The sequence below is a fragment of the Stenella coeruleoalba genome, assembly GCF_951394435.1.
Source record: "Stenella coeruleoalba genome assembly, chromosome: 20".
Classification (NCBI taxonomy): Eukaryota; Metazoa; Chordata; class Mammalia; order Artiodactyla; family Delphinidae; genus Stenella; species Stenella coeruleoalba.
In genome coordinates, this window is record NC_137166.1 from 20,521,788 (window position 1) to 20,544,037 (window position 22,250).

Here is a 22,250-nt window from a genome sequence, read left to right on the forward strand (position 1 = left end):
TTTAGAACCTCCACTTCTCTCTGAACTTCTTCACAGCAAGCAGTTTTATAACAAAGCAGGCCCTGGTTTCGGCACACGCTGGGCCAGGTGAGATGAGGCTCTCCTGTGGGCCTGTTCCGGTGAGTGTGTTATTGCCACTCGTCCGTATATTTTTGCCACGGGCTCAAATTTTCCTTTCTCCGCTCCAGGACTTGCATCCACTTAAGTTAATTTTAGTTAAACTCTAGGTCAATTTTCTTTCTAGAAAATATGGTGTAGGAAATGGAGTACTGGACTGAAGCTAGAGACCTGGGTTCAAATCCCAGTGGCATCACAACTTAGATGGATGACTTGGGCAAGTCCTGTAACCTCTCTCAGCTGCCCAGGCATTGAGTGTGACTGAATACTCTTCAGGTGATTGTGAAGAGCAGCCAGGCTTGAGAGCCACAGGTTTAAATCGTCTGAATGATCTAATTGATATAAATGCATATTTCAAAAAGGCCTTATCAATGTGTTGTGTTATTATTTTTGTTTATTTCTATTTAAAAGAGAGATATCAGAATACTGTACAAATAAATCCCCTAGAGAAAGAAAATGAATAAGTGAATAAAATGAAGCAGTGTGATATTGTGATTTATAATAAGAAATATACTTTTGGTGTTTGTTCTGTTTCTGGCTCAAAGCTCCCCAAACCCTTGGAAGAACAGTGGGCGTATCTTTTGTTACAATATTTGGTCTTTTGTCCTTTGTTCCCGAAATGGCTGCAGACTCATGAAGGTGAAATGGGTATCTTGTTATTCATAACAGTTCCCTTTCAACCACACCTAGGTTTTGTTAATGAGGTGACTTCCGTAAATCCCCTGAAGCTGGGGGGAGATGATTGGCAGCCCAAAGCTGGTTGCTGGGGGAGCCAGCCATATGATTGGAGGGTTGGAACTTCCAGTCTGGCCCGCTGATCTCCCGGGAGGGGAAAGGGGCTGGAGATTGACGTCAATCACTTGTGGCCAGTGATGTAATCAATCATGCCTGTGTACTGAAGCTTCTATATAAAACAAAAGGATGGGTTTGGAGAGTTTCTGGGTGGTGAACAGGTGGAGATTCCGGGAGGGAGGCAGGCTGGAGAGGGCATGGAAGCTAAGTGCCCTTCCCACGTACCTTGCCCTATACATCTCTTCCATCTGCCTGTTCCTGAGTTCTGTCTTTCTATAATAAACCTGTAATCTAGTAAGTAAATGTTTCTCTGAGTTCTGTGAGCTGCTGTAGCATGTTAACCAAACCCTAGGAGTGGGCGGTCACTGGAACCTCCTCTCTATAGCTGGTCAGTCAGAAGAACAGATGACAACTTGGGCTTATGACTGTCATCTGAAGGGGCTGGGGGCAGTCTTGTAGGACTGATACTGTTTCCAAGTAGATGGTGTCAGAATTAAGTTGTAGGACACCCAACTGGTGTTGGAGGATTGGTCTCAGAATCTTAGGCAGCCCATCTTGCAACGTATTTTAGTTCTTTGAAGTTTTCTTTGAGATACACAACCTTTCTTGGTTAAAGTTAGGGTCAAGTAATTTAACCACCCAACAGCCCCATGGGACAGGATTGAATGTGCCGGCAATTCGTTTAATCCTGTGGAACCTCTGAGAGATGAGGTTGGTGGCCCTGTTTTTCAAAGTGAAGCAAGTACTTGGAAGGGCAAATCACTGTAAGGAAGTTCCCATCACTGGGAGTGGAAGTGATGGGACCAAACGTCAGAGTCAAGGGCTCTTTGCGTTAGATCTTAGCTGCTTCCTGATCCTACCACATAGAGCTTAAAACCCCATCCTTTCAAACTGCAGATGATAAGCGACTAATACTAATGATGGCAGCAATATGACATTATCATCTTACGTGATGTCAAGTCTTCAAGATGCCTTCATGTCTTTTGTATTTTAGAGAATCATCGTGTTGAAATCACACCCTCACATGGCTACTGTGAGTCAGCCCTCAAGTTAAAGGTAGGTAGAGTTTTACAAGTCCTAACAGGGAATCTCCTAGGGAATGAATGCTATGAACATCTAGTTGGTAAGTTCTCAGGCACCCCCATTGTTACCCTGCACAATGCCAAGGAGGAGGCTGGGTCACTGGCTGCTCAAGGCACCACCAGGGAAAACATAAATTTACCAAGTGACCCAGCAAATCCACTCCCGGGTATCTACCCTAGAGAGATGAGAACACTGCCCCACAAAAGGTTATACCAAAGTTCATAGCAGTACCATTCATGATTGCCGAAAAGTGGAAACAGCACAAGTGTCCTTCAACAGATGAACAGGTAAACAAAATATGGAATGCCCACACAAGAGGATATTATTTAGTCATAACAAGGAATGAAGTACTGATACACGCTACAGCATGGACGAATCTGAAAAAACATTGTGCTAGTTGAAAGCTGCCAGATACAGAAGACTGCACAATCGATCATTCCCTTTACATGAAATGCCCAGGAAAGGCACATCTGTAGAGACAGAAAGGCAATCAGTGGTTGCCTGGGGCTCGGAGGTGGAAACGGGGGTTAATTGCCAATGAGCACAAGTATCTTCTTGAGCTGATAGAAGAGTTCTAAAATGGAATTGTAGTTGCGGTTGCACCCTATGTAAGTTAATTAGAAAATAAATCATTGAATTGCACACTTAAAATGAGTAAACACTATGATATATAGATCTTACTTCACTAAAGTTGTTTTTGTTTGTTTGTTTTCTTAGAAACCCATCAGGAGTATAACAGCAAAGTTGGCGTGGTTCAGACTTTGACGTCTCCTTTTTCACCAAGACTTTTTGGCAGAACGTGGGAGGAAATCGAGCCCACAGGGAGTTGCCCCGGAAATTAGATTCAAGAGACGTGTTCAAACCAATTTTCAGTCTATAATTTATATGAAGAAGCTGCTCTTCCCAGGAACAAGGAGGCTCTTGTTGCCCCACCAGGGCTTTGACTTTCTGCGCTGAATAACCAGGAACCCACTTTCCGGGTGTGCCTGGATAAGAACATTGGGTGATGGATGGTGTCAAGGGTGTTTCACAACAGCCGCTCAGGTGGCCTGTGAACCAAACCACCCACTTACTGGCGATGCTATTTATGGACCAGTTTGCTAATGTCAGATCCAGTGACCCTCCACCTGGATGTTGCAGGTGAGTCATTGTCAAGTCTGTTCCTCTCTTCTCCCCTTTGCCACGTTCCATTCAGTCAGTTATCGTTCTGTTCGAGCAGTCTTTCCCCAGCCAGGCCACTGTGCAATATTTTAGGTCTCTTCATTCTTCTGTAGGATGACATTCCACATCTGTCTTCTTGAAACTTTGGTGTGGTTATGCCGATCCCACTTCCTGAGGGTAAGATGTGCCTACAGGTGGCCAGTGCTCCCAGGGCCCCTCCAAGGCCCTCTTGTAGACTCGGAGCTGCCTGCCGCTCCTGCGGACAAAGTAGAGCACTTGAACCTCAGAAACTTCCTATTCTCTTAATACGTATGGAACAAACCGCTGCCTGTTCTCAAAGTAGATTTAGTATTGGAACGCTGTAGCTTTCTCCCTTTGCATGAAACCCAGATCCCTCCAGTTTACTCCGGCTCCTTCCTCATGGACTTGGATACAAAGACTGGTGTAGAACTGGGTCATCAGTGTGCTGTAGTTTCTATCAGTTGTGGGTGGGCCAGCCTGACCTGTGTATGTCACATCAGCCTGACCTGTGTATGTCACATCAGCCTGACCTGTGCATGTCACATCAGCCTGACCCGTGCGTGTCACATCATCACATACCTGTGCGTGTCACATCAGCCTGACCTGTGCAGGCCCTGCCTCTCTCGTCTCCTTGAACTGCAGTTGCCTCAGATTAGGATAGTTGGCGCTGGCAGGGCTGTCTGCATGTTTCCAAAATAATGAGTGAGCTTTGGCTGTTCCTTGGGAAGGGCCTGCAGTGGGCTGTTCCCCAGCTCCAGCCCTGATCCCAACCCTTACTTGATCCATAGTTCTAACAGTAACCCTAGTCATAGAATTGGGTGAACCCCTATCTCAAATGCGATAAGAATACAAAACACTTAGCGTGATGGCTGACACGATTTCATTGCTAATATATCGTTTCACCTTTAGCCACACCCACTGTTTTATCCTAACCCTCATGGTGTTCATCCAATCTTCAGATTTCATCAGAAGTCCCTTCCATTTGTTGAATGCTGAGCGTCTCCCATGTCAGAATATCTCTCGTCTATCGATCAATCGATTTATCTATGGATTGATGACCTGTAAATCTCCAAAATCAATTTCTTCATTAGCTGTTTACCTGTCTTCCATCATCTGCTGACCTGTATCAAATCCAGGGCTTTTCAGTATCAGCACCATTGACATTTTGGGCTGGGTGATTCTCAGGGGCATGTCCTGTGCTTATAGGGTGTGTAGCAGAATATTGAACCTCTAGTCACTAGATTTTGGTAGCTCTCCTCGCCCAAGTCGTGTTGTGGCCATCAAAAATGTCTCCAAGCAATCTAAGAAAAAAAAAAATGTCATGAAGAACCTAGGGGTAAGACGGGAATAAAGACACAGACCTACTAGAGAATGGACTTGAGGATGTGGGGCGGGGGAAGGGTAAGCTGGGACAAAGCGAGAGAGTGGCATGGACATATATACACTACCAAACGTAAAATAGATAGCTAGTGGGAACCAGCCGCATAACACAGGGAGATCAGCTCGGTGCTTTGTGACCGCCTGGAGGGGTGGGATAGGGAGGGTGGGAGGGAGGGAGACTCAAGAGGGAGGGGATATGGGAACATATGTCTATGTATAACTGATTCACTTTGTTATAAAGCAGAAACTAACACACCATTGTAAAGCAATTATACTCCAACAAAGATGTAAAAAAAAAAAAAATGTCTCCAAGCAATGCCAGATGTCCCCTTGGACAAGGGGAACAAAATCGATCTAATCTATCATCTATCCGTTATTTTTTACTGTTTCTTTCAAGAAGGTACAACATAGACACTCTTCTCATTTTACAGATGAAAATATTGAGGCTGAGAATTTAGGTGACTTATACAGGATTACATAAGTATTAAGTGATGGATCTGGGTTATAAAATTAGATTTGCCTTATTTTAAAACATCCATGTTATCTTTCTCACACTGGACTATTTTAACTTAAACATAATGCTACCCATTTGATCCTCAGTGCCATTATTCTCCTTTATTCTCAATTTCAAATCATCCTCAAATTTAAATCTGACTCTCAAGCCCAAACATATGTGAACGTATCTACACCCCAAACCTTCATTCTAATCCTGTCCTCGACTCAAGGTGTAACCCTATTTCCGACCCCAAGTCTTAAGCACACTTGCTTTCTAACTCCTGTTTCCCATCATCCCAGACAATGAGAGTGTTAGCTAGAAGAGAGAGCTCCAGCACCAGTGAACCCGCCAGAAGTGGACATGCTCATTTGCAGCCAGGGACATGTATACTGTTCATTCTAAAGAAGAAGGATGCAAGTGGTCCCTTCTCCGCTGATCCACTGAGTGTGCATATAGACCCTGGTCTGCCACAGACCCCCTGAGGTTGGGATATTTGGAAATTCCCAATAATAGAAAGCTTCTATTTGCCCTCTTCAGTGACACGCTAGAGCTTATAAATGTAACTTTTGAAAAACTGAGCAAATGAAGAAAGGGGTTTTTAACTGATCAGTCGGCTTCTCGACCCTGATACACTGGTTCAGCCTCTACCCAGTGGTTTTGATTTCCGCCCTGATACTCCGAGGCCCACTAGATGGCTGACAGCTTCTGGCCTCCATGTCCAGAATTCAAACAGGGAGAGACGTTGTTTTATAGCAATTAACAGTGATGCTTGGAAGAGATGGCTACAAGCTGAAAAAAATTAATTGAAAATTTAATCTTCAAATAAAAATACTTAGACCTGAGGCTTCCGTTTGTAAGCAGCTTATGCTGTCTGTGCACATTCTGTTGTATTATTTAAGTATTTTCTACACCATTTCTGATTAATACAGCAGTACTATTTTCCAGTCCAGTCTCCTTAATAAATACATGTGTCAGATATCCGTTTCCTCCCCTGAATGCAAAGGCTTATAATTCCCCTTGTTTGCATGTGCTAACTGGTTGTGTAATGAGATTAACAATTCTGTCTTTTTCTTTCTGCAGATTTTTTAAGAAAAGCCAGTGGGTTCCCAGGCAAAGTTAAAAAGGTACCTTCTTTAATTTTGCATATTGTTAGCTACAATCCATTTGCTAATGTTTGTTTTATTTCCGTCTGTCAAAAGCAATGCCAGAATGCGTTGTGTTTGCCTTGAGTTGGCTCAAGCAATCCTCCTCTGGAAACCGTTCTGTCATTTCGTGTTTGGTTAAGGCCCTGATTCAGTAGCTACCAAATGGGGGTCATCTCTGCCAGTGCACATTTAATACAGCTTTCTGGGAAATATCTGTTTGACAAAAGGGAAAGGTGGGGTAGCACCCTTATAGGAATGTCAATTGGAAGCCAACCCCATCGCTCCCTTGGCTACACATATGTGTGTCCTGGCTTGATCCTGTAAACCAGTTCCTGTGGAGCTAAATGAACCCAGCTAATGGGTCACACTGAGAGAGTGGCTTTGTGGGGTCTCAGCATGGGGCACACCGCCCCACCACCCACCCCCGGCCCCCAAAGTGCAGCCTCCATGTAAGTCTGATGATGGTATATTAGTCTGCTCGGGCTACCATAACAAAATACTGCAGACTGGGTGGCTTAAACAACAGACATTTATTTTCTCAAGGTTCTGGAGGCCGGAAGTGCAAGATCATGGTGTCGGCAGGGTCAGTTTCTTCTGAGACCTCTCTCCCTGGCTTGTAGATGTGGCCTGTGTCTTCACATGGGCTTCCCTCTGTGTTAGTGACTTGTCCGTGTCCAAATTTCCTCTTTTTACAAGGACACCCGTCATACTGGAATGGGCCCACCATAATGACCTCATTTTAATTTAATGACCTCTTTAAAGACCCTATGTCCGAATATAGTCACATCCTGAGATACTTGAGGTTAGGACCGCAATATATGAATTTCGGAGGGACGCAGTTCAGCCCACAATAGATGGTAACCAGAAGAAAACAATATGATGAGGTAAGAAGGGAAAGATCTTAGGCCAAAAACTATAAAAGCAGTGACTCTGTAGCGCTGTCTCTTTCTCTCCCCTCTCACGCTTCTTGCTTCTTCTTTATCTCTGAATGAAAGCTCTAGCCATCAGCTCTGTGCAGTCAGCATATTTTAGAGGAGGTAGGCTTTTGAGTCAGCATGTTCTGAGTTCAAATCCTGACTGGACCTCTTATTAGCTGTATGACCAAGGGCAAGTCGTTTAAATTCAGACTCTCAGCTTCCTCTCCTTGAAATGGGGTTAGTAACTAATCCGGCTGATTTTGTTTCGTAAGGATAATAAGGGACTGTATTTGAAAGCTGGTGGCACGCCAAGGTTGGGTAGATGGGAGTGGTCTGCCCTGAGTGCAGGTAGTAGGGGGGTGTGTTGTGGATAGAAAATTTTAAAGTAATAACATAATTGCCCTTTTAAACAGTGTCTGTAATAAAATACTCTTCCCCCTCAGGGAAGATGCCGCCCCCTGCTGACCCACCCTCCCTTGTCTGGAGTAGGGGAGAACTATCTGTACGTACTGCGTATTAAATGCATGTGTCTACCCTCACCCTTCCCCCCCCAACACTTGTGTCTTGAATTTAGTCATTCTCAGGGCAGCTTAACCAAAGGTATTTCACATGACTGCACATCTTATTTTTTATTCATTTTACTCAGAAATTTCCAAACCTCAGAGCTAAATTATATATGATGGAGGAGAGTCATCATTTCTTGTTGTTTTGAAAAGAGGAGGCCTAACAGTCTCTGGTTAGAGCCTCCCTCTTCATCCCCAAATATCTTCAATTCTTCCATCCAGCTTCCAGGACTGGGTCCTCTCAGAAAACATCTTGATGTGAGTCAGGAATTAAAATACACAATAACTAACCACAGGAGAAGTGTGTGTGGCTGGGGCCATCCCTTTTATGACTTAAGACCCCTTTCTGACGTGGTACCCGATCCCCTGGCATCTTTATATGAGGTAGCTGCTTATGTAATCGCTATACTCTATAAGTAGCTATTTTATGTAAACAGAAGAATAGAGAGTTGGTTGGTTGTGCTAAAAAAAAAATAGCAACATAAAACAGAATTCTGATCGGTACATTTCTTTTTTTCAATGGATGATATCTGTCTTCATGCAATATCAAAAAGTCTAAACCCTTTGCATGAATCATTAAACCTTTCCAGAGAGTATTTCACATGGGGATTATACAAAGCAGCTTCTTCAGTCTAGATCTCCACAGGTGGAGGAAAGAGATGATGGTGTGTACATTGCATGGGGAATCTTGCAGTAATTAAAACGATGGCTTTGAAGCCCATTTAATAAATGGAGCTATTTGATCATGTGTTAAGTGAACAGAAAGAAGCAAAATGCCATATAATACATACTGAAAGGTTTAACCACGAAAAGTAAACACCACTAATTACGTCTAAAAATACGTAGAACTCGGCACACACTCACACAGGAAGGCCTTGGAAAGAGCCCTTTTCTGTGAAGCGAGTGACAGGTGTTGAATCTGCTCTGTCTACATTGGGTGTCAGAATCTTACACCTGTATCCCATAGGTTTGGGCCTGACTTGGATTTCTATAATTAATAGTCCAGGTTGTATGGAATCTGAGGGTGAAGGGTGGGATCTAATTTAGGATTTAACAATGGCCCTCAACAGATGGGTTAGCGTGGTTGAGCCCAATCTGAAGTGAAAGCTTTATAGAGATTTCTAGATGGCTGGCATGCCCACGATTCAGATAACCTTTGAATATTGCAAAGCAGCGCCTTAATAAAAAGCTGCAACTTCTTATTAGTAACACACAGTAAGAGGTCTAGCCCGTATTTACTAGGAGAATTATCTTTTTGCTCAGATGGCTCATTATTGCCAGCCAAGTTCTCTCCTCACGCCCTCTGGACACATAATAGTTTTGCCCTAAGGTAACATTTCCATGGATCAGGCCCGTAATTGTGAGCTGCAGAATTGTCAAGTTTCTGTTACTAGAAACTGTTAAATTGGTAGAATGTGAATAACAAAGTTGTTACAAAACCCTGTTTGAAGGGCATTCTGCTTTCCTCTGTGCCCTGCCACGTGCAACCACATCTCCCATTTGTCCCATGCAGCTTCCTCTCATTTCTGCCCCCTCATCTGATTTCCCTTTGATTGCCGTGGGATGTAGAGCGGTGGAGGGTTTTTGCTAGCAGCAATTATTTTTCAAAATGGGAAAGAATGATAAAGGGAACGTCTCAGCTGCAGGGCTGCAGATTCCATGCCTCTTCCTAAATACCACCATTCGACCCTCCCACTAGACTTAGGCTGGTGGGACACTTCACACCCACAGGCATGAGGCGCCTCATTGAACCACGCCTCGATATGAAGGAAACATATTGAGATGTTACTAGTGACACCACTTCAGTCTTGGGATCATGGGAATATTTTCTTCTCTTGTTTTCCAAATGTCCTTTAATGACTCTGATGAAAAAGAAAAAGTTTTTTTTTTTTTTTAAACCGTAATAGTCTTGCTACTTTTTGTTTTTTTGGCCGCACCACATGGCATGTGGGATCCTATTTCCCCTGACCAGGGATCAAACCCACACCCCCTGCATTGGAAGCACGGAGTCTTAACCACTGGACCGCCAGCGAAGTCCCAGTCTTGCTACTTTTTTAATGTGCATACCAAACTTCTTGATATCATGTGAGATAATTCTGTGAATTTTAACACTTTTATCATCACACATGCGAAATGGAAATATTGCAATTTATAAAGAGGAATAACCAAAAATTTCCATTAAAATCATTACCATATGCCAGATGCTGGTAGGATTAACTTTCTCATTTAAAAATTTGAGCAACATATTTGTAAACTAAAATAAATAGAATAAGTAGAAAGAAATGGAGATTTTTGTCCATGATATTAAAAAATATGTGGATCTGGTTCATCCCAACCTTTATTTAATCACTTGTTGATTCAGTCAACATCTTATATGGGCTTGGCCATCAGATTCACTGGTGAACCAAGTACATAGTCCCTGTCCTCAGGGAGCTAACAGTCCAGGTTAATTTTTTATCAGAATAAATATATTCTGGGATTAACAGATGCTAAATTAAAAGTGGAGAAAAAGAAAAACAAGAGATTACAGTACTATATTTTACAGTAATATATTACTGTTTATTTACAGTAATACATTACAGTGCTATATGTTGCATGCATGGAAGTATGTAGGGTAAAATTTATTTTCCATTTCATCCAATACACACAGACACATAGACACACATACGCACACACGCACTCACAGTGTCACGCTGTCTCTACCTGGCTCAGAGACCCAGGATTTATACCAATCGTGAAAGTAGTTTTAGTCATTTATTTAAAGCGCTTGTTCTTGACAGGGACAGTTGACTCTCCTACGTCTTGTTTAGTCCCACCGATATCTACTTACAGACATAATAAATAATAAATAAATGAAAGCAATCAGTGAGGACAGACAGAGTTCCCTTATATCTGAGGGGCCATCACCCCTACAGGGAAAGGGCTGTACCGGGGCAAAGACAGGAAAGCCCTGGCAGCAATGCATACAATACAGGTGATTCCTATGTTTTATTGAGTCATTGGTTTCAAGTGTCAGAGAACCAAACAGATGGAGTAGGGGATGATCTCACCTTGGTCCCTCCATACCTGAATGGAAGAACACCTGTTACAGACTAGCAATTCCATGTGGCATCACTCAAAAACTTTTATAAAAAAATATAAGTCAAAGGGGGTGGTTGGGAAATAGTGCAGAACAAAGAAAGAAATAACATCACCTTGAAGATAAGCTGCTATGTATACAAGTTGGGTGTGGAGCGAAACATATGGAATGTTTGGTGAAATACAGGAAGTTGGGACCCCGAAACACTATTTGGAAGCCTTTTTGGAAACAACTACAATACAGACTGATATGAGAACAATGGAGTGAGTGATATAAGTTCCAAGGAAGCTAACACTCAGCTGTAGGGAGGTGAACCAGTAACTACCCACAGTGAAGACAGAAATGATGAGAAAGTCAAATCCAAGCTGAGTAGGATAAACTTGAAAACATGTCTCCAAACTGGATCCTTCCTTCCCACTCTCCCTCCCTCCCTCCCTCCCCTCCTTCGTTTTCTTTCCTTCAAGACTGTTTATTGAACAGCCAATACATGTCAGAGGAATACAGAGCAAAAGATGAGAAAAGGATGAAGAGACAGAGAATGGATATAACACACATGCGTTTTAGATATTTCTAAAGATTAAAAGCGAGCAATTGAAAGAAAACAATCATCAAGGGTATAATTAGATACAATTTTCTGAAGCCGAAAGGATCTGAATATGGAGATCAAATATCGCCACTGTACTGTAAAAAGAGATAATGAAAAAAAGATCTATACCTAGAAGGGCAGAGTAAATGCCAGAAAATGGAACAACTTGTACAGTGTTTTCAGAGAAAAGCGTGTGACCCAAGAGTGTTCTAACCAACTAAATGACCATTTATGGGTGAAGGCAAAAACAACGACAAAAAACAAAAACAAAACCCAAAACTTCAAAAAAAACCTACACTAACACAAAACAAAACAAAAAGCATATTGAAATTGAAAAACTTCCAAAATATGTTACCAATAAAATCTTATTTGAGGGAAAAAGAGCTTGAATACAATCTGTACACAACAGAGAAACTGACTTGAAACTTGTGACTCAAGAATGGGAAAACCATGGCATTAAGTGTGACTGTGAGAAAAGAAAACAATATAAAGTCAAAAGCTGGAAATAGCCTTTCAACTTGAATGTAAATACCAGTATAATTCTGAAAAGTATAATTCTCAGTTATACAGTACTAATATAATGGGAAATGAATTTATAAAGGGGACATGAAAAATAAAACAGTTTCAATTGCTCAGCGTACAAGAGGGTGAGGGTTGATATTAAATCTTACGGGTCAGAGAAAATTATGATCCAAATCTATAAAAGTCAACCAAAGCAAAAATTTTAAAAGGATGAGTTCTTTCCAAAGTACTGGGGAAAAATAAGCAAAATGTAGCCATAAATAAATAAAATAAAGTTAAGAGAGGTAATGGTAACAGTATGAAAGTTGATATAAAACAAGATGGCCAAGGGAGCAAACTCTTCATGTGCATCTCATTACCTCATTTAATCCTCGTTTTACAGATAAGAAAACTGAGGCACAGTCCTTTTAAGTACATACAAAGTGCTTGGAGCAGATCTCTTGGTAGATAGTAACTGGGACATAATAGTAACTTGCCATGTAGGAGTCATATAGTGACTTGACTCTTGATATCTCCCATGGCCTTGTAGACGGGCAAAGCCCTTGTCTTAACCTGTCTTGGACGGAAGATGCTATCTAAAATCTGTAACATGAGTTTCTCATATTTTATCCCCATAGCAACACAATGCTGTTATGGCTCCACTGTCCCCGTTGAGAGTCCGGGAGAAGATGGCAGAGGGAAGAAAAATACGTAGCGAGGTCCCCAACAGGTAATAGTATTATTGTAAGCTCTGAGATTTTACCTAGTAGTAACGTCTTATTTACCTCTCATTTTACCTGTGTTCTCATAGAGCTGACTCTGTAGCCTAGAGGCATGCTTGCTTAACCAAGACATTCCACCCGGTAGCCAGGAGTGAAATGAAGGGCTGACAGTTCACAGCTTTGCTTCCCAGAGGAAACCACACGGAGAGGGGTGTGCGGGCTGCCGATGAAAGGTGTCTGTCAGCATTTTTAGATCATTGTAAAAGATTCCGTATGATTAACAATATTTTCCAACAATTGAGAAGACCACATTTCTCCTATTATGTTCAACAGTAAAATCCCATTCAAGGCTACATTAAACCAAAAGCCAAAGAAGTTGAAAAATATTGGTTGCAAAATATACTACTGAGGAAATGCAAAAACAGAGAAAGCAGCACTGACAACCTTAGTTTCCAACAAACTTTATTCCAGGCCAAATAATATTAAAGGAGACAAAGAGTGTCATTTTACAATCCATGGTAAAGATAAAATAGCCATGAAAATTCATTTGCCAAATGACATAGCGTCAAGATACATAAAACTAAAAACGTTAGAAATAAAATGGGAAATCTAAGGAAACATGTTGCTTTAGGGAGACAGTAACACACCTCTCTTATTCGAGGCAGATAAAACAGACTAAAATAACTAAGTACATAGACAAATTAAAGTAATAAGACTGTTCATATATTAAAATGTTTCACCAGAAGATTTATAAAATTATATCTTATTCCGAGCCACAACAGTAAGCACAGTAAATTCCTTAAAGCAGATGTTTTGTAAGATCAACTCTCCAAATGTAACGCCGGATAAATACAAATCAAAAATAAAAAGAAACAAATAATAACAAACAGTAAAATTTCTCTCTAAACAATTTTGGGTTGATGAATAATAGGAAGTCAATTGCTAATTACTTAGAGAGAAAATAAAGGTAAGAATATACCATCTTAAACACATGTTATACTGCTAAAGCTTTACTCCAAGGCAAATTCATATAGTAAATCAATTCCTTATTTCATAGGAAGTAAGAAAAGTAAGCTAACAGTCTCTTTAAAATGTTAGACTGAGAACCCAAAACTAACCTAGGGAGACTAGGTAAATGCAAATGATGAAAATAGGAACAAAAAGAAATTGAAATAGAAAATAATTATAAATAGAAGAAATAGATCATTGCAGGAAATGGTGTCCAACCCTTCTCCCCCCACCCATGCCCCCTGTGTCATAGAATATCAAGAGTAAATAAAATAGATCAACTAGATCAACTTCCGATAATCTTATTAAAGAAAAAAAAAAAGGAATCACCATTCACCCTTAAGGAAAATTAAAGAGATACTGGATAATTGCAAATACAGAGAACGTTTAAAAATAAGAGAATCCAATTATAGTGCACAACTTGAGGTAAACACAATGATAAAATTATTGATAAAATCAATTATTTAGGAAAGAAATAGAAATAACTGAAATTGGCTCCAGGAAAAAAAAAAAAAAGTCCCGCTAATTAATTGCATAGACGAGTAACCACAGAAGAAAATGAAAGCGTACTGCTTTAATGTGGCAAGCAATTTCACTGATGGGTTCTCTCAAACTATTGAAGATCAGATAATCTCTGTGACTTATAAATTCTTCCACAGCATAGACAAAATATGAATATGTATTGCTAAGCAATGCCACAGACTATATAGATTTGATATTCCTTTCTACTAAAATACCTTTGACGATGCAAAAAGACAAATTAGCAAAACAACATAAATTTAACAGAGGACTGTGGAACCATATGCTCTGAGTTTATGTAATCGATTTAATAGAATTCTAAGCACAATCTCAAAACCAAGCAGGCCCTACAGTTCAAATAAGCTAGAGAAAAGTCTGAACCTATCAAGTTCCCTCTCTCACATAAGTATTTCATTGCACGCACATATGCACGTGCTCTCTCTCACATGCACACACACACACACACAAATACAGAGCTTTGAGACTCACCCTCGCTGTCTAACCTTCACTTGAAGTCCCAGTAGTTTCACTGATGAGAATGGTAGGTGACCATCCACAAACATTGTGGAAAATTTATTATAAACGTGGAAGTTCTAGAAGCCTGCTCAATGCTCGGGCTTCCATTAACTTCTGTACTACTACTTGCTTTTAAAGACATGGAAATAATAACCCAGGGAGATGCAGAAATAAAAGTGGTGGCAGGAGAAATGTTTCATTCTGGATTATTTATTTGCCTGAGAAAAAGTAGCATAACTAATGGCGGGGAACCCACTTGTTGGAGCAGGACAACACTAAACCTGACCCCAGTGAATGAATGGCTGTGGCCAGTATTCCAGGGAACCTGGGTGGTGACTATGACGCTATTGACTCTGGCTCCTAAAAAGCATAGGTTTAGTTTTATTCCTCCCAATTTGCGATGAGCCAAATAAACAAGTAAATAATTTTTTAAAATCACTAACCTGAGGGGCTTTGCTTAAGAGAAAGGAAGCTTTGCTCTGGAGACTCAAAGAAAAAGTGTATCTCTAGAAGTTATATTTTCTAAGATAAGTTTAAAATGTAAGAAGTCCAAGGCAAGTCCTAGAAACAGCCTCTGTGAAATAGAATCAAGGTGGTACATGAGAGGCAAGAGATTAAGATGAATGCAGAGGGGCAAAGAGAGTCCCTTGGGAGAAGAACAGAGCATAAGAAATCTCAAAGCGTCATGGTGGAATTTTAAATTTGCACTGGAGGCAACAGAAAACAACTGACATCACAGTGGAATCAATGACATCCCTGGAATCAATGATGTGGACTGAAAATAAGAGAAGACACGTTGCAATCTGCCATATGTTCCCACTAGGAGATTTGGAACATATTTTAATTTTACTTTTTGGTAATTTAGGATTCTCCTTTTAATTTCCAATTTTTCACTCTGCTCTAATCCACTGATTCTTTTTTTTTTTTTTTTTTTTTTTTTGCGATACGCGGGCCTCTCACCGCTGCAGCCTCTCCCGTTGCGGAGCACAGGCTCCGGACGCGCAGGCTCAGCGGCCATGGCTCACGGGCCCAGCCGCTCTGCGGCATGTGGGATCTTCCCGGACGGGGCACGAACTCGCGTCCCCTACATCGGCAGGCGAACTCCCAACCACTGCGCCACCAGGGAAGCCCTCCACTGATTCTTTTAGAAGCTACTGGACCTACGTAGACTATGTAGACTTCTGCTTCTACGCAAAAGTACCCCAGCCTGCTGCACAGTTCTTGAGTCGCTCAACATTTCTCTTCTTCATCACCCTCTCACTAGACCCCCAATGCCCATAATTTCATTCTGAGTGAGATCTGCCTGTCTTCCATCCCCTCCAAGCTTTCCCCTTTAGGTGTATACGTCTTCTAATCAACTATGTGGTAGAAAAGCAACTAACCAATTTTATTAGGAGTATGTGAAAAAATAATTGCGAATAGACAAAGTTTTAAAATGGTGCTGCCTGAGGCCATGAAGAATTCTTCTTTGAGAGTCAGTTCAGAGCATTATGATCATTATTTTAACTCCTCAGTGGGTTTTTTTCCCCTGGTTCTTCTGTCCTTATTCACTTTCATTCCACATAGCAGATTGATTTAGTTATTTAGGTGTTTTGTATATAAAATCATCTTAATGAGTATTGATTGAAGCACACGTTTGTACAACTGCCTTGGAGGTATCTGTAGAATAAGGCCATTGGGTTTCTTCTTGACTAGTTCGCAAAGATGCGGTGTCTGTTGTTTTAACAGACCTAGGAACTGTTATCTCAACTGTAGGAACAGTTGGAAGGATTAGAGATGAGGATTAACAGAGAACCTTTCTTTAAGATTCCTGGGAGCTGGGATGAGCCCTCCACTCCCAGCCCCAGCTATTCTCGAATTCAGGGAAAGCCTGGGCTTGTACTTTCTTCCAAGCTTCCTTTCCTAGAGCTGAATGCAGCTTCAGAGCTGCTGAGGGACCATGCCTCTCTTCAGCCTTGAAATTCAGTTTATGTGGTCCCAGTGGAAGGAGAAGTAGGATAGCCTCTGCGTAGGAAGTGTCGGTTACTGCGTTGGGACCATTCCCTCCAGCCAGGTTGCTTGACTCATTTTATTTTATATTTTTATTAATTATTATTGGAATATAGTTGCTTTACAATGCTGTGTTAGTTTCTACTGTACAGCAAAGCGAATCAGTTAAACATATACATAGATCCACTTATCCACTCTCTTTTAGATTCCCTTCCCACTTAGGTCACCACAGAGCATTGAGTAGAGTTGACTCTTTTTACATGGAGGACTCCCCAACTTATGTTTCCGCCATCTTGCTCTCTAAAGCTGCATGGGGTGGGCTGGGAATCTGCTTGTGGGACAATCAATTAATCACCTGCTCTCCGACAACCCAAGAACTAGAAGATCCCTCTGTGGGCATTTTTGGTAGTTCCCATTGAGATAAATGGGGATTCTAAATTTTAAATAAAACAGCCTGAACTACTAGGTAGCAGGAAGGGCCGAAGTTGTTCTGGGAACCATGTATTTTAGCTCTTTTGTTTAGTGGTTTACTAGGTGCTATCATTGCGCTGGTATCATTGACTTTATTTGCAAAATAAAGAAGAAGGAGAAGGAGGAGGAAAAAGAGGAGGCGGAAGAGGAGAAAAAGAAGAGAGGTGAGCCACAATATGAGGGGCACTTTTCTCAAGAGAGAGGAGTTTGGATATAAGCGTCCCCCATGAGTCAGCATCCCCCCTAAGTAAGAGAGAAGGAACTTTTACTGTCATGCGCAAGCCAAAGACTAAAGAGAAAATAAAACAAAACAGACAGACAAACAAACAGAACTAGTTAGTTTTTCTCTCTGGAGACTGTGAGGAATGGAAAGGCAACCTAACTCCCGAGCCATGAATCCTGACTCAAGGAGTATGGCACATGGAGTTAGGACTTTAAATGAGGAGGGATTTTGGAAAACTATGAGTTCAACTCCCCATTCTGGAGAAAGACATGGAGATCCTTCAACAAATAACTCTCACTCTTTATGCACGTTTTTCTCAGTCTGCTTCATATCCACTTTGGTCTTCTCCATACCGTCACCCCTCAAATTAGCAATAGTGGCTACGTTCTAGCTTCACTTTCTTCCAGTTTCCGGTTCTCCTTCTGAGTCCTGGGGGCTGGGGCAGACTTTATACAGTGTCTCGGTCCTGAGTGCAGTTTGGGTGTGGAAAGAAAGACTCATGAAGTGCAATTGCTTGCAAGGCACCAGAAGGCTAAGACAAAGCGAATGCCCTCGGGAAGATCAGGTTGAGAGAGCCATGAGCATAGCAGTCTGGGCCGAGCAGGAAATGGACGGCACACTCAAGTTGCACCCTTGGAGGAGAGGGGAGAGGGGTGCTATGCCAGGAGCAGGACGTGGCCAGCTTGAGGAAGCTCTGCAGGGAGGGTGTCTAAGGCAGAAGTGCCCCAATCTTACTCTCCTGCTCCTGAGTCTTTTTGTGAGGGCGCCCCACTGGCCACATCCGAAGACATGCCAAAAGGTAAGTGAATCCCCTGATGCAGTCCTAACAGGTGAGCCCTCGAGGACAAGGGCAGGAGAGAGGAGTGGACTTGGAGGGGGTGCGTGGAAGTCAGGAGAAGCCCTACAACTTTGACCCAACTGCTGTCTCCCTGCATCGTGGCATGCGTCCATCGCAGGAGCATCAGTGTGGGAGGGAAGGAGTGGGAACTGAGTGCCCTCTCCTGCACTGCTCATTAGACAGATGAGTCCGACACCGTGCTGCCTCGCGTGGGACAGGACAGCCATTCCTAACAAAGCTCTCTCCAGATAACACACCAATCCATGGGCGTACAGATGTCTCAGACTCAGGAAAGCACGGAAGCACGTTCTGCAGGACCACTGATAGCATGTTCCCCTCACCGGACTAAAAGAGTAACAGCAACTCATGAAACCCCGTCTGGTTATGGTGCACGTACCGGAAAGTGCGGTGATGTCTTCCATCATTCGATTTTAGTAGAAACTCTTTTCAAATGAAAGTAATCTGTCTTTCTCATGTCTGGGAAGAGTGGTTATTAACTATGGAGAAACTGTCTCTCATAGGAGGTCAATTAATTACTGCATTTTAGAGCTGCTTCTTGAAAAACAGCAATTAATTTCACTGCGTTTCTGGGTATTTCTTCTGCAAACTTTATCCTTTTGAAATCACTGTTATTCTGGGGAGACGTGGAGACTTGGTAATTTCTGAGGGCTTTACAGGAGATCGTATTCTGTCTGTTTGTTTGTTTTAATGAATGCAGGGATAGAATTAGGTTTTAATTATCACTGGCACCTTTTCACTATTGGAAATAGACTTAAGAAGACAGAAAATGGGAAGAATTCATACTGAAAGGGGAGTTGATAAGTACTCAGAAAGACTATTTATCCAAACACATCTTAAGTGACAATGCTCTCTGATATGAAAGAATAGAGTCCAGACACAATGTGGGGTATTTCTGTTTACTGATTAATATTCTTTGCACTTTCCTGGTCTATCTAGTGGGTTAGTTCTTCTGTAAGATTTTTCTCTGGGCGAGAAAAATCAAAGAGACTATTCTCACCTATTCCTTAAGCTTTTAACTCAGGTTCAGTTGCATTATCTTTGACTGGGTTGGACCCTGCTGCCCTCCCATTTGGTTTCTCAAAAAGCTGCAGAGAACTTGACTAGCTTTTGTCCAAAGGGCGGTGAGCAATGATTTTTCATTGCCAGGGATCATCTGGCTGTGGGAAGTAGCCACATCTGGGTTTAGAGATGTAAGTTGGGCATTTCATGCTGACCTTGCCAGGCCTTCCTGAGGCTGTGAGCTTTCAAACCATTCTCATAGGTAGAAACCGAGGTTTCTCAGCCTCTGCACTTTGAATGTTTTGGGCTGGCGGAGTCTTTGTGCATTGGAGCCTGTTTTGCGGTATCCTCAGCCTCTACCCACTAGATGCCAGTAGCAACCCTTTCCCCTCAGCTGTGATGATCAGGACTGTCCCCAGGCATTGCTAAATGTCCCCTGGGGTGGGGGTGGGGCCAAAATCATCCCTAATTGAGAAGCACTGATATAAACCCAACTATTTATAGAGAGAGATGATATATAGACTGTAGATAAATATACATGAGCTCATGTATTTATAGCCCAATAATATGAGGGTTGTGGTTTTTGGAAAGACTCTGTGTATTAGGTTCAAGAAACAGAACTGATAGGATATAGACAGATATAGATATGGATATAGATATGTAAGAAGAGATTTATTTTAGGAATTGGCCTGTTTGATTATGGAGGCTGAGAAGTTCCATGGTCTGCCGTCTGCAAGCTGGACGAACAGGGAAGCTGGTAGTAGAATTCAATTTGAGTCCAAAGGCCTGAGAACCAGGAGTGCCGATGTGCAAGGACAGGAGAAGGTGGAGGTCCCAGCTCACCAAAGAGAGCACATTCTCCCTTCTTCCTACTCTTCGTTCTATTCAGGCTCTCAGTGGATTAGATGACGCTCACCCACATCTGTGAAGATAATCTTCAGGTTCGAATGTTAATCTCTTTTGGAAACACCCTCACAGACGCACCCAGAAATAATGTTTTACCAGCTACCTGGGAGTCCCTTAGCCCTGACAGGTTGACACATACCATTACCCGTCACGCCTTGTTGTGTGTGTTCAGGCACATGTGAATTTCGGTCCAGTCTCTGTCAAAAGCGAGCTCTGGGATACTTCCTCATCTCTGGAGCCTAACGATGTTGACCCCATAGGTTTTGGTGGTAAATATATGAGCTTGCAAAGTGCTTGTTACTGAGCCCAGGATACAGTAGGGGATCCAGGAAAGCTGTTTCCTGCCCACATGCAGAAGCTGGTAGTGCTAAATAGACCGATAGCTGTAGTGGAAAGAGAAAAGTCATTCCCTTCATTGACAGATGTTTCTACTCTCTTTGCTCTGTGTCAGCTGGAAGAGATGTCTGTCTCTGTTTCATGTGTATCACTTCACATGAGATTGCTTTTCTTTAAAAAGTAAGTGTGTAAGCAACATACAAGCACATTCTCATTGCAACACTTCCAACACCACAGATAAAACTTGAGTCTCCCTTGACCTTTTACCCCAAGGTCACCCCCATCCCCAGAGGCAACCGTGAGCATCAGATTAAGGTGTTTCCTTCTCAGGTTTTTATATCATTATCAGTTTGCGTGTATAAACACGTTTTAATCTTATACATAGTAATCTGTTACCTTTTTACCGCATATACTGTTCGTGTATGGCTTATTCATTTTAATTGCTGTTTGGGCCATGCACAGTCTAGGGCCTGCCGTTGTTTCAGATTTGGGGCTATCACAAACAGTCCTGCTGTGAACAGATTAGGTCTCATGGGGCATTTATGTATAATAGTTACCGTAATAATTGTTGAGACAGAGATGGCATGCATATTTTAAATTTTAACAGAAAAGGCCAGGTTGCCCTCCAGAGTGGCTGGAGCATTGTACATTACCAGCATTCAGTAGCGTCAAATCTTTTTTTTTTGCCAATCAGATGGAAACAAACAAACATATATTGTTTTAATTTGCATTCCACTGATTACTGTCCAGAGGAGTATATTTTCTTATGTTTGTTGGCTATTTTTTCCTTTTGAGATTTGCTTCTTCCTTCCTTGTGCCTGCTTCTGTATTGGATTGTCACCTTTTTCTTATTGATTGTATAAATATTTAAAATTTTTTTTTTGGCTGCGTTGGGTCTTCGTTGCTGCGTGTGGGCTTTCTCTAGTTGCGGCGAACGGGGGCTACTCTTTGTTGCGGTGCGCGGGCTTCTCATTGCAGTGCCTTCTCGTTGCGGAGTACAGGTTCTAGGCATGCGGGCTCAGTAGTTGTGGCTCAAGGGCTCTAGAGCGCAGGATCAGTAGTTGTGACGCAAGGTTTAGTTGCTCTGCAGCATGTGGGATCTCCCTGGACCAGGCCTGGAACCCATGTCCCCTGCATTGGCAGGCGGATTATTAACCACTGCACCACCAGGGAAGCCCCTGGATGATTAATTTTTATGTGTTCTGCATATTCATTCTTTGTTATACACATCGCACAAGAAGAGATTTTAAGACACTGCACAGTAAGCATTTCAAAGGGCATCGGGTTAAAAAGCTGCTATCTGGGATAATCAGTGAGCGTTCCCAGCTGTAATGTGTCCCCATCTCCTTGTCCCTGCTTTCCTAATTACACCCCTGATGTTGGCTTTCCTCAGCTGCAGGTACCTCCCTGAACCTTCTCGATCTCTTGCATCCTGGGCAGTCCCCCACCTCCGTGCCTCTGAGCTCGGCGGCTGTGGCCTGTGCCTGCCCCGGGCAAGTACAACAGTGTTCTTGCAACCTTCCCTTCCTCAGAGCTGCATTCCCAAGTGTGCGACACAAAACACCATCCATGGAATACTGATAACTGTTGTGGGCACACAAGACTCATGACATAAATTTGCAAAACACTTGGTTGAACCAAATTCATGACCTTTTCTCACTGCAGGCCAGTTTTTCCTCTCAGTGCCTTTGCTGTGACACCCTGCATGGTGTCCCTCCAAGAGGGGATGAGTTAGCAGCGTTTCCCAAATGCCTTTGACAAGACAGGACTTCTTCCCTAGAGCTTCTCTTCAGCCCACCTCACCACGGAGGATGCTTCAGGGCATTTTGTCGTGGTGCACGCAACAAGGATGTGGCTTGAA

The 22,250-nt window shown here is 42.3% G+C and overlaps 1 long non-coding RNA gene across 2 annotated transcripts in view; it reads left to right on the plus strand.

Moving 5' to 3' along the window:
• The window catches only part of LOC307178589, a 606,421-nt gene extending 593,456 nt beyond the window's left edge, over positions 1-12,965 (plus strand). Inside the window, exons 9-13 of one of the 2 annotated variants that reach the window (XR_013825234.1) lie at positions 6-119; positions 1,904-1,965; positions 2,710-3,132; positions 6,131-6,174; positions 12,480-12,965. This is a non-coding gene — a long non-coding RNA (uncharacterized lncRNA). The remainder of the gene's footprint in view (positions 1-5; positions 120-1,903; positions 1,966-2,709; positions 3,133-6,130; positions 6,175-12,479) is intronic. The other variant, XR_013825235.1, reaches the window with a different exon arrangement.
• Positions 12,966-22,250: the final 9,285 nt, after the last annotated feature.